Consider the following 16,259-nt stretch of genomic DNA (forward strand, 5'->3'; position numbering starts at 1 on the left):
CCTCCAAGGCAGACCAGAGAAGCCATCAGCCTTTTGTCCTCCCAAGCTTCCTGGAGCACCTCAGAGCAGTACAATACATTTACTCACAACAGGCTGCTCTCTTTTTCTCCGTATCTCTAATCTCATCCACTAGCTGGATGAGATGTGGGATGGATGAGTCCACATCTCATGCTATCTGTGGTAGGCTGCAAAACTGCCTTAATACTTCTCAGTGCCCAAGCCCAGCATGCTGACCCCTAAAGATATGCAAAGATTTCCAGCAATGCGGCCTCTTCCAGTGGCAGTCAGCTGCACCAGAAATCCAGATACTGGCCAACAGTTTGGGCTGTCTGCAAGAAATGACTTGGTGCTAGGAGATCTTTCTCTGAGCTCTCCGACAATGAAAGAGCTTTTCCCAAGCCTCCTCTCTGCTTGCCACATTTAATGAAGACACTTACTGTGACAGTCAGCACCTTAGGTGGTGAGACCATCAGCTGTCTTCTGCAATGAAAGGGAATCTTTTTTTCACCCTTTTAGTTACTGAAACTTATTGAGAGAGACTGCAAGAGATGAATTATCCCAGCTGAAAAGTCTGGGCCTGTTAAACCTTGTAGGGTGGCTAGCTGGGCAGCATTATTGCAACATGAAGATGACTCAGCCGCGCAGCATCTTTGTTGGCATCCTCTTAGCTGCTGTGGAGACAATTATTTCTTTATTGCTAAACAGTCTGTCGGTGGCTTGGGGCACTTATGTGAAAAATGTAACAGAGACAGAATAATAATTCAAAACATGCCAGACTAGAAAATCATGGTCATTGTATCAAGCTCCTTCTGCCTGAAAATCAATCAGTCCAGATCGTTGAGGGTGGGTGAACCAGTGGCACAAATGCTTGTGACTTCATCAGAAACAGCGCATCCTTCAGGAAAGCAGGATCTCCTTCTCAACCAAATTGCCTTGCCAATAACAGAAGCAGAAGGGAGCAGAGAAAGACTCTGCACGGTATCTTCATCATCAGAATTAACTCAGAAGAGGAGTTTGCCTTTCAAAGATTCCATGAGGCGTCAGCTGCTCCTGGGTGAAGTGATGCTAGCAAGCAGCGTCCCATTATTTTCCCACTGTGGGAACCAAGCCCTTTTAAAACTGTTTTGACTGTAACCAAGGAATTAGAGAGATGGATGAAGCCAGCCGAAAGTGTGACAATCTCCTAAAGGCGCACAGATGGTGAGCAGACCCTGAAAACTGATTCACTTTGAGTGATCACTTTCCTGAAGCACATCTTGGACAGTTTTTAGCCTCTCTGAGGACCTGAGAAAACCCGTAACTTCTCCGAGGCAAAATGGGGGGTGGGAGGAGAAAGGAGAAAAGCATGATTTTTCCTCGAAATGCACATTCACACACAGTTATTTATTTACTTGCCTTTTGGCATCGAGAGAAGCTCATCTCTCAGAGAATGATCACCCGTGGCTCAGCCCAGATGGAGGTGGGATACAGATTTCATTGCCAGCGCTAACCATGAAAAGATTTTCCCATTTTACCAGAAACCACAATCCCCCATAGTTCTCAGACTACTCAAGTGATGTATAACTTGGTAATTGTCCTAAAAGATAAGTAAAAGCCTCCTCTGTGGTTGCATTTGATATAGCCTGATGTATGGGATCGCTCAGTGCCGGCTTGGTGGAGGGAGTCTCGAGACAGTGTGCAGTATGCCTCTCTGCCTTCTTCTTCTCACTGGGGAACCTCTGCTGGTGGCAGGCAGGATCCTGAGGGTTGCAAATTGCTTTCCCACATCTAACGTCCCTTTCATAGCAGACTCAGTCAGTTTTTGGCATGAGGAGGGGAGTTAAAGAGTGGTTCGGAGGCACTCCAGATCCCTTTCTGCAGTGCTCCCACTCCCACAGCACCCCTGTGTGGGGATCAAAAGGGGCAGGGAGGGAATGAGCGGTGAGGAAGGGAAAGCCTTATGAGTGGAGGAGGGAGAGAATCTTCTGGAAGGAGAATCTTCTGCCTATAGGAAGTGGCAAGAATCCCTTTTCCTGGGTCAGTGCAAGGGACTCTGGACAAACCCTCAATCAACTGAGTATTTCAGAGATTGGCTGTGGCCAGTCCCGCTCACCATCCAGCCAGGTGAAAAGACCTTCCAGTTCGGTGCTCTGAGGGAACAACAGACAACTTGAGATCTTTTTTATTTTTTATTTTTTTATTTTTGGATAAGAATCTGCTACGTGGAATTTTCCACTTCCCAGGCACTCCAAACTGTACTTTTGTGCTAGGAGCACCGTAGGGACGAGCAGCCGCTAGATGGCACGTCCATCCTCATGCAGCCACCCCAGAGCCTGGAAAGTCCAGGACATCCTGCTCATCCCACGCAGGCACAGTGAGAGGATGAAATGATATCTCAGCATCTGCTTTTAGCAAATGCTGGCACATGCCACAGTTATTTTGCGTTGGGGATCTGCAATCTGATGAACATTCCTCTGTGATTTTGAAAGGGATTAAAAATAAGCTACAAGCACATTTTGCTAACTTGCTCTCACTGGTTTCGGTGGAGATGTATTGGGACTGCAGAGAGCATTTATGTGCAAAACAGCTCGTAAAAGGAAATATACAGAGCTTTGTTCTCCCACAGGAGGGCTAGTGAATTATTTGGGTAGAACCCACATGAAGTAAGAAGTTATTGGTCGATATAATTTTCCAGATCCTCAGCTGCTGTTATGTGGTATACTTCACTCGTTTATACTAGCTGAGAGTCTAGTCTCTAGGTCTCCAGATCAGAATTAAGCAAGACACCAAGAGGGTTTGGAGAAAGGAGCTTTTATTTGAGGGGACTGCCAAACATATTAGATCTGGACAACTTTCTCCCAGAGATTTAATCTCAGAGGAACTGGCAAAACTGAAAAGGTCCAGAAGTGGGAGTGGATCAGGCACATTAAGGCATATATGCTGCAAGCTGCAGTGTTTTCCATGTGTGGCAGCAAATAACTAAAGTATTTCAAAGCAAAGAGTTTCAGGGCAGCTTATATCATTAAAAACTGGCTTGCACTTGGTACAAATTGAAAAGAAAGCCAAGCTTCTGGATTTCCCTGTCACGTCAGTCTAATGTGCCATAAAGATTTTGGGTTTTGGTATATGAAGGTTTAAATCACCTCCCCTTCCTCCCCGGAATTTTCCACTGGAATACACAGAAGAATTAGAAGTACAGTACAGTGCTCTTAAATTCTCCTCCATCTCCTTTGTTTGTACCAAGAACAAAGACTGCATTTTTATTTGACATTATTTTGAATTCATCCCTTTAAAAAATGCTATTTAGAATTCAGTGAAGTAATGCTTTGTGTTTCACTTGTGTGCCTGCAAACTCCAGCATTGGTAAGAGAGTGAGTCAAATTATGGGTAATGTGAACTGGATTAAGTTGGACAACAAATTCGTTATTTTCAAGAGAAAACAGCACAAACAAAGTAAGTATTTTAATTTCTTAAACATTTCAAATGGACGGGGAGAGAACAGCAAAGCTACGCAGCCTGGAAGAGAGGGGAAGAGAGTATCATGTTTTGAGGTTCTGTGCATTGCTGCTCACTAGGGAGTTGTGCTGCTAAACTAAAACTTTGGGGTACTTCTATAACGCAAATAACAAATAGCCATCCCCCAGGAGAGAAATACAGGAGATCCAGCCCCAGATTTGAGACTAAAGAGAGACACCAAGTGGAAGAGAAGCACATGGACAGTCGCAAGTTACGTGCAGATCTCGAGGATTTGGTTTCTACACGTGGCTTGCTGCAGCTGTGTGAGCATTAATGGTGGCCCAGGGAAGCACTCTGGCACCTCTGTGCCCATATGGGCACTGAAGGATGTATCTGCTGAGAAGGACCAGTGAGGTGAAAGAGGGAAAGAAGCTTCTTTCAATGCAAGATTCAAAATTGGCTCTGTGTAGCAGGATACTTGGATGCCTTCATAAATGAAATTGAAAGGAATTAAGCCTCTAAATACCCTCGTGGGTCTGAGCTAGCATGAGAAGTATTAGTGTCATAAGATTGCTTGATCCACTCACTTTGCTCCTTCAGGTAAGTCATGCAGTGTTGCACCAATTTCAATGAGAAAATATTCAGCCTGCCAATATCAGCTCCTGAGTATTTTCATTTCCTTTGGCAAGCTCTGAACTGAGTTCTCCTTCCCTAGGCTTTCTCAAGTGTTTATGTTAACTGGACTGAAAGAGACAACTTCTCACTGGTCTCTAGAGCCATGGGGTGTGGAACTAACACTGCCTGAGCATCTAGCATCTGTCCCTGCACATTCCCAACAGGAAGGAAGCCTCTTCTCATTTCTGGGTAATGTTCATTCCTCTCAGCCCAAGAAGTTCACTTCAGTTCAGGTGTTTGTCCACATCTATACAATTTCAAAGGGGCTGAGGCTGAACGCCACCTCCTTGGAACCACCTCTGATTGCCAAAGATTACTGTAAAGTGTGCAAAGAGGTTAAATCAGGTTAATTCCTACCTCCACAAAGGTTCATAAGGTCACACCCTGGCTGCCGTTAGCCCAGACATACTCAGGTACTGAACAGAGCTCGGGAGCATCAGCAAGATCTCCTTAGAGACTGTCGTATTTTTTTGAATTCATCTGGCATAAAAGTCCCACGCAGACACCCAAACTAACAACCTACAGGAGGAGCTGCTCCGCCCAGGTTTCCTTCCTGCCGGGATCTTTCGGTTGCCTGCATTTCTCCCTTCAGCCAGGTGAGGGCGACGGGGCACCAGAAACATTATTTCAATTCACTGAAGCCGTTTTGTTTTCTCTGAAGATCTAAAACAGGATTCTTATAAATAATTAGCCCTGAAACAGAACAGACCGCTTTCAAATTAAACCTTTTGATAAACATTTTTCCCTAATGTGAGTTAAAATAGTCTCCCCCCTCCTTCCCCCAAGTCCCAGCAACCACAGGGCTTTTATTGCTGTTCACTCCATCATTATTTTTGTATACAACTAATCCCCATCCCAGTTCTTCTGATAAAATCGCAGCTTTGGGCAAATAAAAGAAGAGGATTCCATGAGGGTGCCATGAGAACACTTCTGTCACAGTCAGACTTAACAAAATCGGCAATCTTCTACTGTGCTTTGGATTCCATCTCTTTACTTCATGCTGTATCGTTGAACAGACACTGACTGCAGACTGTAGGTTGCCTGGTCACATTTTGTTCAACCTGGAATTTACTGGAGCACTCAGCTCTGCATTCCCTCATCCACACCCGCTGTACTGGCCCTGTCAGCACACAGATTCTTCCCCTCTGAGATTAACAGTAATGTCAGGCCAATTCAAATACTTTTTTAAAGGGAATAAATACTCAAACACTGTGAATCTGCATACGTCTTGCTCTTAAACAGTGCTCTTCTTAATGACAACGAAAGGGTTCATCTGCTAAGGTGTGGCTTGAAATGAAGATAATCCAAGGCCAAAGGAGACTGATCAGCTGAGTGATCTCTGGGCTGGTGTCTGCCTGCCTTTGAAAGGGCATTCAATCCTCACTACTACATGCCATGTGGTGGGCTTTTCCATTCTGTTCTCTTACAGGCACTTTTGGCTTATTGCTAGCCAAGAACCCAGCCTACTGTGTATGTTGTAAAAGATGCTGTTTATAATTGGGCTTTTAGCTTACCATCTGTGCACGGTTCAGCTGCAGCATCTCCACAGATCTGTTTCTGCATGGTTTCCAACTCCCTGTTGCAAGCCCTCAGAAGCGAGTGACTCGCTTTGGACTTTCCAATGAAACTCAAGCTCTCTACAAGCTATCTTTTAAAACCTACCCCCCCCCCCCGTTCTCAGAAAACTCAGTGATACAGACCTAATGCTTTTCTACAGACTCGCTGGCTCGTATCTGAGTGGCACTGAAGCATAACCAGCTATACATGCAGTCACTGATGCATACATACCTCCATGCTGGCCCTGCTAATGCATATCCTGTTCTCAATGCCAGTGACAGAAATTCATTTGGGCACGGGAGCTGCTGATGCATAAGCCATCCATTAACACCCACCTTGTAATCACTTCTTATTTTAAAACCAATTTCTTTCAGAAAAACAGCCTTTGCACTAAACCTCAGGGGGAATGTTCCAAGCACAGACTTCCTTTCTTAAAGTAGGACACTCAAAGGAACCAGAAACAAGCTACTTGCTCAGAACCCATAGGCTTGGGTCAGAAACATGAGGAGTACTCAGTGGATAGGTGGGTGGATGCATAGATGGATGGACAGAACAAACTCCACCTAGTCCCATGGCCTTGCACTTTTATAGGTGAGCATTTATAGACAACTGGTGGAAGTCTGACTAGGTGCTTAAATGCAGGACTACACCCATTAAAGAGTGGGTGAGTGATTGAGGGAGGGAGGGGAAAGATCTCAAACTTTTATTTGAGAACAGGGTGGTTTTACTCAGGGTAACTGCTTGAAAGGTGATGCTGGAATGCTACCAACAGGTAGGGAGGACATTCCCTAGGACTATTTGGTTTCCAGATGCTGCCCCAAGCAATCCTGGTCTTAGGCTAGTGGTTGGCCTCACAGAGGTGGTTGGCAGGGTACCTGGGGTGGAGGGCTGTGAGGGGCCAGGGATGTCGAGGCCACACCTACAGAAGCCCAACACATTGTGAGTCACCTGTTCTGCTTCCACTTCACTCTCTCTGCACTACCCAGTACCTGTGCTCCAGAGACCCATGGCCCCTCCTTGCTCACGGTACCCAAGGCCCATGAAGGAGGTGAGTGTAGCGGGGCCCGTGTTCACCCACTGTGCAGTCACAGCTTCACAGAAAGACCGTTCAGCCTTCCCTCGTTTCAGGGTTGCCTCAGCTGCTGTGATTTCACCACGTTTAAATGAGGAGACAGAGGGGTACTCTTGTCAGATAGCCTTCTTGCTGTTTATTTCTGCCTAGGAAACAGCGGCAGGATCCCTGTGTGACGTTATTCTACCCACCGAGAACAAAGAAGCAGCGCTGTGAGCCCGCCGCGGGCAGCGGTCGCTGCACAGAAGTGAGAACAATGCAATGGCAGCGGTCAGCAGCCCGGCACCTCGCTGTCACCGCAGCGCTGTAATCGCTGGGGCAAAGCAGGCGCTGAGCGGGGCTTAGATGGGAACAATGCGGCAGCGCTGCTGACGCGCAGGGCTGGCCGGGGCAACGGAACGGCCTGTTCGGGCAACTTGGCTTTTTTTGGCTTCACCTAGCAGAGAGCCGCAGCGAGGTGAACGGCCTTAAGTGTCGAAGCGCTCGGGACGCTATCTGATGAACCCCGAAAAAGCCCAGTTATGGGCAGCCCCTCAGGTCAGGTGCGGGACACTCGGACGGGCCGCCTGGGGGCGGTGGGTCCCGCCCCGAGAGCTGGCTGAATGCAACCGCCAGCTCCGCCCCTGGTCGGGTCGGCAGCTCAGGGCAGAGCGGCGGAGGGAGCGAGCGGAGCGCCGAGTGCAGCGGAGAGGTAGATAGGTAGGTGCGGGGCGGTCCGCGAGGAAGGGGTCGAGGCTGCTGCGCGGGGATCCCGCTCCCGCGTGGGGCTCGGCTCCCCCGCGTTCGGCGGGTGGAAGTGCGGGGCTGGGTCGAGGCGCCGGGGGCTGCGCTGGGGCTTTCCGCTGTACGGGGCCGTTGGCGCCGGGCTCTGCGGGGCCGCCTCGCATCGCGGCCGGCCGGGGCAGGCGGCGTCCCCGGGGCTGTGCCCGGCTCTCCCCGGGCTGCGGGCGGCCTCACGGCGGGGCTGCGGTTAGCGGCCGGCACGGCGCCGGTGGAGCTGTGCTACAAATGGGGCAGGGGCCACGAGGTGGAGGTGAGCCCGGGGGATCCTACTGCGCCCCAAAAGCCGTGTCTGGAGCACGGCGGTGTTCCGCGGTCCGGCGTGCGGCTCTGGGGGGCCGTCCTTGCTGGAAAAGACAGCTTCAGGAAGCTGAGAGCGCCCGGCTGTGCCCGGTAGGAGTGGGCAGCCCCACCGCCCTCAGCGGCGTTCCATCCTGATTGATTCCTGCGAGCTGGGTGAGATGCGGCTGTGGCAGTCGTAGCTCTGCTGCGATACCGCCGTGGGGATGTGGTACCGGTCCAGCCTACTCTGCCGTCTTTTTTCCTTTTTTCTTCCAAGCTAATGTTGAAGGGCAGGATTCTGAGTGGTGCCTGGATTTCAGTAGCTGGATGGATGTTGGCTGTGAATTGCCACGCAGTGTGACTGCTAACCAGTCTGTTGATACACGGATAAGGGCTTGTTACTGCCCAGATGTGCCGTCTCTGCTCCACAGCACAGGATCTCTGCTGCATGTGTTTGTTTTAACATCAAATCGACCACTCAGTATTTAAAAAAAAAAAAAAAAAAAAAAAAAGCCCGGGAATCTAAATGTTGGCTTCAGTACATCCATAAACTGCATATAGCTCGTTCAGGATGAAGTGTTCCCATGGCTTGGACCAGCTCTAGTGTTTCCATCCTGTGCGTGAGATTGGAGCTCAAAATTTGTTCTTGAGAAAATCCCTCTATTGCGTAGCACTGGGCTCACGCCTCTGCTCTGGTGCTTGCTGGCTGGCTGAGAGAAGTGCAGAGCAGAGGCATTTGGCCAGAGCCTCGCTGTGTGAAAGTCTGTCAGTGTACTTCAGGGTCCCTTTGCAATGGCACTGCTCCGAAGACCTTGGGAGAAGCATCTGGTGAGAACCACCTCTGGTGCACAGCATTTGCTCACTTCTTACTTGCAAGCAACAGAAATAGAGCAGGGCACAACATCATTACTTGGAGAAAGCCCCCCCACAGGCAATCTCTGTCCTACCCCATCTAAGTTCCTCCCTTAAGAGGATTTAGCAGCTTTAGTGATGCAGCTCATCTGGACTTCCTTCATTCCTGCTGTCTGTCCCAGTACTAAAATAGAGACAGGTGTAGCATGACCTGCAGCTGTGAGCTGGTGCGGGAGATACTCAAGCAGGGCTCCATACAAGTTTCCTGCTCCTGTTACCTGAGCCACTCCTGCCTTCAGGCCCCCCATTAAGTGTGAGGGATCTTAATATGAAATTCTTCATCTGGCTGTAGCTGAGGAAAGGTTTTATCCCTCTCATGTATCTCCCTGTCCTTGCATCATACTAATAAGTCTGCAGGAGTTCATCTAGGGCAACAGGTGTTCATTTAATAGATGTTCAATTTAGAAAGGCATGTATGGAAGCTTCACAGATCTAGTACTCACAGGCCTGAAGGCACTTCCCATCCCAAGTAGTAGCTGTGTTTTTTGTTGGGAGTACCATAGCAGGAAGCATTCAGCAGAGGTAAAGGGAGCTACTGCAGCATGGACCTTGAGCACTAATAGGTCAGGATCCGTTACAGGAAGTCCAAAGCAATACTGTAAGGTGGACCATGCCCCATGCCATATCGGGTAGTCAGTATTTGTCTGGTTGAATGGTGCTTGAGGCATATGGTGGCCACTTTCTTCCTTATCTCCTACTTGCTGGTGAGCGGGAAGTGACACTGGTTCCCTGCTCACCTGGTCCAACAGCACTCAAACTGTGACTGAATGCCTTGGAGAGATGGAGGAGGCAGCAGTGCTTCCCCTTGGGCCTGTGCAGCAAGTGGGGACCGCAGCCTTAGTTATTCCCTTCTTTCTCTGTGTGAAAAAAATCAGTGTGCATCAGAATTAACTGCCTAAACTTCACCTTTCTAACACAGATGCACCACATCTGCACCTCCTTCTCCTAGCTCCCTGACTTCATTTGTCTGTGAGTGTAGTGGTAACACCGTGGGGTCTAGAGTCCTTACATATGGAAGAGACTGTTTCTTGGCAAGGCAGAAAAATAACATGAGATGTGAGGCTGGCAGTTCTGGATGAGCAGTCATCTGTGGCAGAGCCTGTTTGTTGCTCGGCTGTTTGCTCTGCTGAAAGCTCCTCTGATTATGAGGACTGAGGTAGTTAATGGCTGACTTGCACATTGACAGGGTGATAAGTGAAGCACCAGGAACTGCGTGCTGGAAATTGCTGAAATCATTGCTTGCACACTGACAGATTCAGAACCAGCTGATATCCTGGAAGACAGATGAGGCATGACTGTGGGCAGTTCTGCAAAAGGGACTGCTCTGTGGGTGATAGCAGAAAAAGGGAATAAAACTCAAGCCTGTTAAGATGGATGGGGACCAGAGCATGCAGGTGGGGTCTTGTCCCTGTACCCAAGTAAGACCCCTCAAACGCAGCAGAACCAGGAATGCCAGGCAGCTTGGGGCTCATCCAGGGTAAATACAGGGGAGGAAAGTGAAGGAAAACAGGTTTTCTCCTGTGAGAAAAGGCACACGTGCGGGCTGCCTGCTTCTAGTTCTTTTCTCTCCTTGGTGGAGCTCCAGAACTGGGACACTGCCAAAGAAAAGCAGTGCATGTACTCAATTTTTGACACTTGCTATGGAGGTAAATGGCCTGCCTGTCTTTAAGGAGCTCGGCAGCTTCGCTGTGCCATCAGGAGTGTTGTAAGTTGGCGAAGGACTATTGGCATTTGCTAAGGATGCTGCTAGTCTAGTTTCTCCGAAGCACAGCCTCGAATAGACAGGTGTGTTACAAAGAGCTTTTGCAGCAAAGCTGTTGCCTGGCAGTAAGCTTTATCCCTTCCAGTGTGATGGTAATCCTGTGGCAATGTATACTGGAGAAATACTAACTATAAAGAGCTGCATACATTAGGATATCCAGCAGCCCAGAAATTTGAAGCTATATAGTGCAGAGCTCCCCTTTGTAGGCAAAAATAATTGCACTGGAGTCAAAAAGTACAAGCAGAGGTAGGGTTGAGAGGTGAGAGCTGGAGCCACACGCTCCTTCCCACAGTGGAGTCACTGTCCTTGTTCCCATAGCCACCTGCCAGCGCCCCACTGGGTGGCTGGGAAAAGATTAATTATGTAGAGGAGCTGGCCTATGGTGATTTGCATGGCTGCGCACTGACATGCTGTAAAGCAGTTCTACCTGTTGGGAGTGAAGGAGCCTGTTTGCCAGGGCTGCTCCAGAGAAGGGCTTCATGGTCATTGGATGTGCCTGTGTTGTCTAATAGCACAAAGGCTGCTGCTGCCATCCTACGATATACAGGTATGTAAACCCTAGGCACCTGGAGTTGGCTTGTCTCCTGTGATGGATGATTAGCAATTTGGTCGGGAATCAATTCTGAAACAGAACTTAACTAGAACAACTCCTCTGCTGCATAAAATGGCTGCATGCTGGCTTTCACACACTCAGGTTAGATCTTTCCAGAGGCGTTTCTGTAGCTTTCTTAGCATTTCTAGGTTGCTAGGTGCTCTACAGCAAAAATATCCACATTGGAGAATGTCTTACCCCTTTTCTGCCTTTTTTTTTCCTTTCCAATTTCTCCTTGGTCCTGCAACTGACTTAGCACTGTTTGGAAAATGAGGTCTATGCCATATGTGTGAACAGCAGTTAAAGAGGAGGGTTGTGTTCAGTAATGTTAATATCAAGCGTGTGTTGGGACTTTGGTCCCTCATGCCTGTGGTTGAACTGTATCATGTGAACTGATCTGCTCATCCTCTTCCTGCTTGTAATTGAGCCACTTGTAGACTCTTTACACAAAAGGATGCCGTTCTGGCAATGGGTCTGAAGCATGTCTTTTGCTAGCATGTCACAATTGGAGCATCCTTTTGACTGCTGTGGAGCTGGTCATGTGTCAGCATGCACTAAGTCACTGGGATGAGTCAAGTCCTGGGTGGATTCACTGGAATGGCCTCAGCTTCCTAGTGCAGGCTTTAGCAAGTAAACTGCCTCCTGTCCCCTCGCTGCTCTTCTGCTGCTTTTGATCACGGAGTGAAGCTTCCTAACTGAGCATGGACCCAGTATGCTGAGCTGGGCTTGGGTTGAGGGACCTGCAGTTCAGCAGGGCTCCACCCCCCACTGCTGTTGCCTTGACTTAAGCACTGACCAAGCAGAAGTAGCAACTGTTGCACAGCATCTTCCTTGTGCTTGAAGAAACAGGGCTCAAATGGCAGGCAGCAATTCTAATTCTGCTCATTCCCAACATGTCTGCGGGGGAAAAAAAAAAAAACAATGGGAGAGAAAAGGGCTGCCTTGATATTCCCAACAAGATTGAGTTCTTCTTTGCATTTAGGTCCCTTTCTTTCACAGGTTTTCTAAAGACACAGTAACTGAAGAGTCAATTCCTCTGAGTTGTGCAGTAAATCTGTGTGTTCTCTTAGGAATCTCTTTTAATTAGGGAAGATTTCTGCTCCAAGGCAGTTGTGCAGCGCTTGATGTTTGCAAAGCACGGTGGGGAGCAGCAACAAGGTTTCCTATAGCACAACTGTGGGGCCTGAGGTCCTGCTGCTGAAGGTTGACAGGAGTTTCTGTTTGCTGAAAGGGGCACCAAGCCAGCTGCTGCCTTGACACAAGAGGCTATTTCAAGTGGAGGCTATTTTGTGGAATGGCACAAGCAGCATTAATGCCCTCAGAGGCTGCACTGATGTCACAGTTCTGCTTGTGGTCTCAGAGGATGGTTCTGAATCCCTTTCCAGTGCTGGACATGCTAGTTGGGTTATCAGTGCTGTGATGGTGGTTTAGACTTGATGCTGTTGCAAAACAGTGAGTTCCTGCTACATATCAGCTCCAGGCAGATGGAAAGCTTCTTACAAACCCAGTTGTCAGCTTCTACCAAGAGCTAGTGGAGTATATACAACTAGATGGCTGTGCATCCGGCGTTGTCCCACAGGAGCCTAAACAGCTGCTCTCTGTCACTACGGGGTGTTTGCTGTCAGGGGAAACAGCCACTGAGGTGGTGTGTGAGCTGATCTGGGCGACCCTGTTTGCAGGGGCAGTCATGGGGCCTCTTGCCTGCTGCCTGATCTGATGTCAGCATCTCTCTGGAGAGCACTGTCACCCAAGTTCTGCTCTTGTGGTGGACTGTCCTCCTGCTGGGAGCCTCCTACCGAAGGAGAAAGACCACTGGTTGCAGTTTGATGTCATCAGTAAGTCTGTCTTGATAGATATTGCAGAACTAATGGGAAGTAGAGATGTCTTCCCCTGTAGCAGAATGCTAAGTTACAGCTTGAACCAGTGATTGAACACCTGGTAGGAAGGCAGGGCCAACCCAGGGGCACTCAACTGCATGCAGGATCCACCAGGATCTACCCCTTCCCAGACCTCATTTAAGGGTTGGCAGTGGAAATCTCTCCCTACTTGAGGTCTTCTTCAGCTCTTTTCCTTCATTTCTACTTGGTGGCTGCTGCATTTGGGCTCATTTTCTATAGCCAAAGACTTTGTCACCTCACTATTACTGCAGTACTTTCCATCCCATTATAGCATTACTTCCCCTAAAGCCCACTCCCTGAAGGGAGTGCAACATGGTGGGGTGGAGAAAAGTATTATAAACAAATGTCTGCAGCTCTATTAAAAAGTAATGATAACCTGCATCATAGTCTGCTGATTAAAGATGAAACAGAGCTCTGCTTTTTTTTTTTTATTTTCCTTTGGTCCTTCAAAAAGTGGAGCATTTATTTCTGCATTAAACTAAAAAAGACAGAACTGCTTTTTTCCATCCTTCTTCTAACTTTGCTCCATCAAACAGTCTTCCAAAGTCTTTGTGCTCTAAATTTAGGAGACCCTTTCAGGGAAGCATTGAGGCCCCTGGCCTGCTGGGGTTCTGGCTGGACTCGGCCTGTTTTCCAGACAGCTGGAGGCAGTGCCATGCGTGGATCCCCGAGGACAGGGGGAAGCCCCTCCTTTTCCCGGAACAGACCCAACTCTCGAAGTCTTGCTGTCTGTTTTAACTGCCAAATTTCTGGGGAACGTATCCCATATGTCTGTTCCTCTTGGCTTCAAGCAGCTCTGTCCACAGCCTATGCATGTGATGCTTCTTAGGGTGGATCGATTTTTATTTCTTTCTGTTTGGAGGGCTGATTCTAACTGCGGGCAGCAAGTCTGAAACTGAGCAATGTCTCACACAGCTTGGTGAAGTCTGCCACCATCACCTGTCCTGTAGCACAGCTACCAGCTGGGAGCACAACTATGTGCACCCAGGTGTATGGTGCCTCAGCTGCCAAAGCTTTCTGCCACAGCAAAACCGAAAGTCCTGCAACCTCTCCTCCAGCTGGCTGAGCCTCACACCTTTATCTTCCAGCTTTGTCTGCTGATATTCCTTCCTGTGGCATTGCACTTCATGAGGGGCTAAGTCAGGAATGAAGCTACTCCACTGCAGTTTCTGCAACAGCTTATGCTGGTTTTTTTGCTGCTTACGGTGCTGCTCTCTGTTGTAAAAATCTTTATTTTACTGCTTTATTCCTCCCTGTAGGAGTGAGGATTAGAATCTATAAAGGTTGAGTGTAGAAGTGCTAGGCAGTGCTACAATACCCTTGGAGATGTTGCAGCAGCTCTTCCTGGGACTGGCTACTCCAGAAACTGACTCAGAGCTGCCACAGTAGTGGGATCTGCAAGGGGTCTGGCTATTGTGACACAGGTATTATTGAGGGGGAGGGGAAAATGTGATTGCAGGTGGGTTTTTCTGTTTAGAAGGGAGCCACTCAAAACATCTGTGCTCTAAACTCTTGTACTTCAGGGCTTTTCTTGCCTTCTGCCCTCTCTGGACCTTTGTTTTGGAGGGAGGGAAGGAGGTGTTTGGGCCAAGAAGGGCCACTCCAACTTGAGCTGCCTATAAATAGTACCGCTTTTCTCTCTCCATTCATGCCTGCTGGTAGTGCTGGGCAGCCCATGCTTAGGATGTTGTGAAATGTCTGTCCACGTGATGACAGTGCCATCTAAGCACAGGCCATCCCCAGCGGCTGCAGTGTCCCATCCGTTTGACCTCAGGCAGCCCAACAGAGGAAAGCTTCACCCCAGGCAGCTGCAGTGAGCACAGAGGCTGTGGCGATGCTTTTTTTTTTCTTGTGAATGCTTCCAATTGATTTTGGAGATCCCTGGCTGAGCCACACCTGTTAACTTGTTAGATTGGCATTGTTAAAGCCATCCATCTGTGGTCTGTGCTGCAGTCATACATACCAGTGCCAAAACGGCAGCATGGCAGCAGGGTGGCTCAGTAGCTGTAGCCATGCAAGCAGCTGGTAAATGATGAGGATGCTGCAATTAGCAAATGGTCCGTTTGGCAAAAACAAGATTCTTGACATCGTAAATAGTAAGGAGCTTCTTTCTGGGAACAAACCAACAGGGGCATCCCTTTGTTGGGCTGAGACACTTCCTTGTGTCGGTACACTTGTGCTGCATTTGAGTCATGCTGGACCTGCAGCAGTACTCCAGCTCTGCTTGGTCTGAAGGGTTAAAACCTTGGGTTCTTGGGATCAGTGCCTCGCTGTCAGCAAAGAATCTGATACAGAGCATGTGATATGATTACACTAATAACCCATCTCATCTCTTGTTGGAGAAAGCTGACTTAATTCTGAAGCTTCACAGCCATTCAGGAGGATGGGCCAGAGGAATTCTGCTTTGTTAGGTGTTTATTTGTTGTTCTTCCTTTCTGCCACTTCAAGATCACATGGATGGGCCCTAAGGGGAGAAGGTTTTTGGAGAGTCCTGGAGTCAGAAGATACCTCAGCTCTTTGGAGAGCTGGTCGTGCCCAGCAGCATGGGACCTGAGCTCTTTGGCAGCAGTTGGCTGTCCTGGCAGGGTGTCCATGTGCCTCCAGGGACTGCAGTGTGAGGGAATGCTCATCCTCCCACGCTCCCCTGGCTTCAATTGAGGGCTGGGTTGCTGGAAAGCCCACTGTTGCTGGGGAGGGCAGAGGATGAGCACAGCTGAGGTTAGCTGTTTTCCTGCTGGGGGTACGCTGCTTTTCTCAGCCTCATCCACTGCTCTGTACAGAAGCCTGCAGTGCTGGGCTGTGAGGTGGGAGGAGTTGGTGTGTGTTTGCTCCAGTACCAACTAAGCCACTCAGCTGAAAAAAACTTCACATTTGTAAAGTGAATTTCTGTACCTTTCCTACTATTCCTTCTAATTCCTGGAAGGAATCGCAGGGAATGGGAAACCTTAGTTCTCAGTTGTGGTAGATACCTGTAAATTCTCAGAAATGTGTTTGGCACGGGTGTGCTGAGTTTAAACACGCTGTAGTTATCTGCTCTAACATCTGAGAAAATGGAAGTAACTGAGAACCGGTTTGTTTTGAAAGGGAACTTAACAGTAGAAAGTCCTTGACCTTGACTTCTTGCGTCGTATGTAGGAGGAGGCAAAGATATAATCAGTCATATTACTGATGGCTCCTAGTGCAGGGACAGGGAAGCTCTGTCTCTTAGCTAGATAAAAGCTCAGGTGAAGGTTTTCTCCTCGCCCACGGAAGTGCCTGGAGTTCTGGTGGCCTCACTGAGTTGGAGTGGCAGAG

At 48.7% G+C, this 16,259-nt stretch overlaps 1 protein-coding gene across 1 annotated transcript in view; it reads left to right on the forward strand.

Annotated features, from left to right (window-relative positions):
• Nucleotides 1-7,335: 7,335 nt before the first annotated feature.
• CD82 (CD82 molecule) overlaps nt 7,336-16,259 on the forward strand; it is a 34,102-nt gene continuing 25,178 nt past the window's right edge. Inside the window, exon 1 of the mRNA XM_042868237.1 lies at nt 7,336-7,438. The gene's annotated coding sequence lies outside the window, so the exon portion shown is untranslated. The remainder of the gene's footprint in view (nt 7,439-16,259) is intronic.

Source organism: Lagopus leucura, unplaced genomic scaffold (assembly GCF_019238085.1).
Source record: "Lagopus leucura isolate 7727_CA_CO unplaced genomic scaffold, USGS_WTPT01 Super-Scaffold_1, whole genome shotgun sequence".
NCBI classification, from domain to species: domain Eukaryota; kingdom Metazoa; phylum Chordata; class Aves; order Galliformes; family Phasianidae; genus Lagopus; species Lagopus leucura.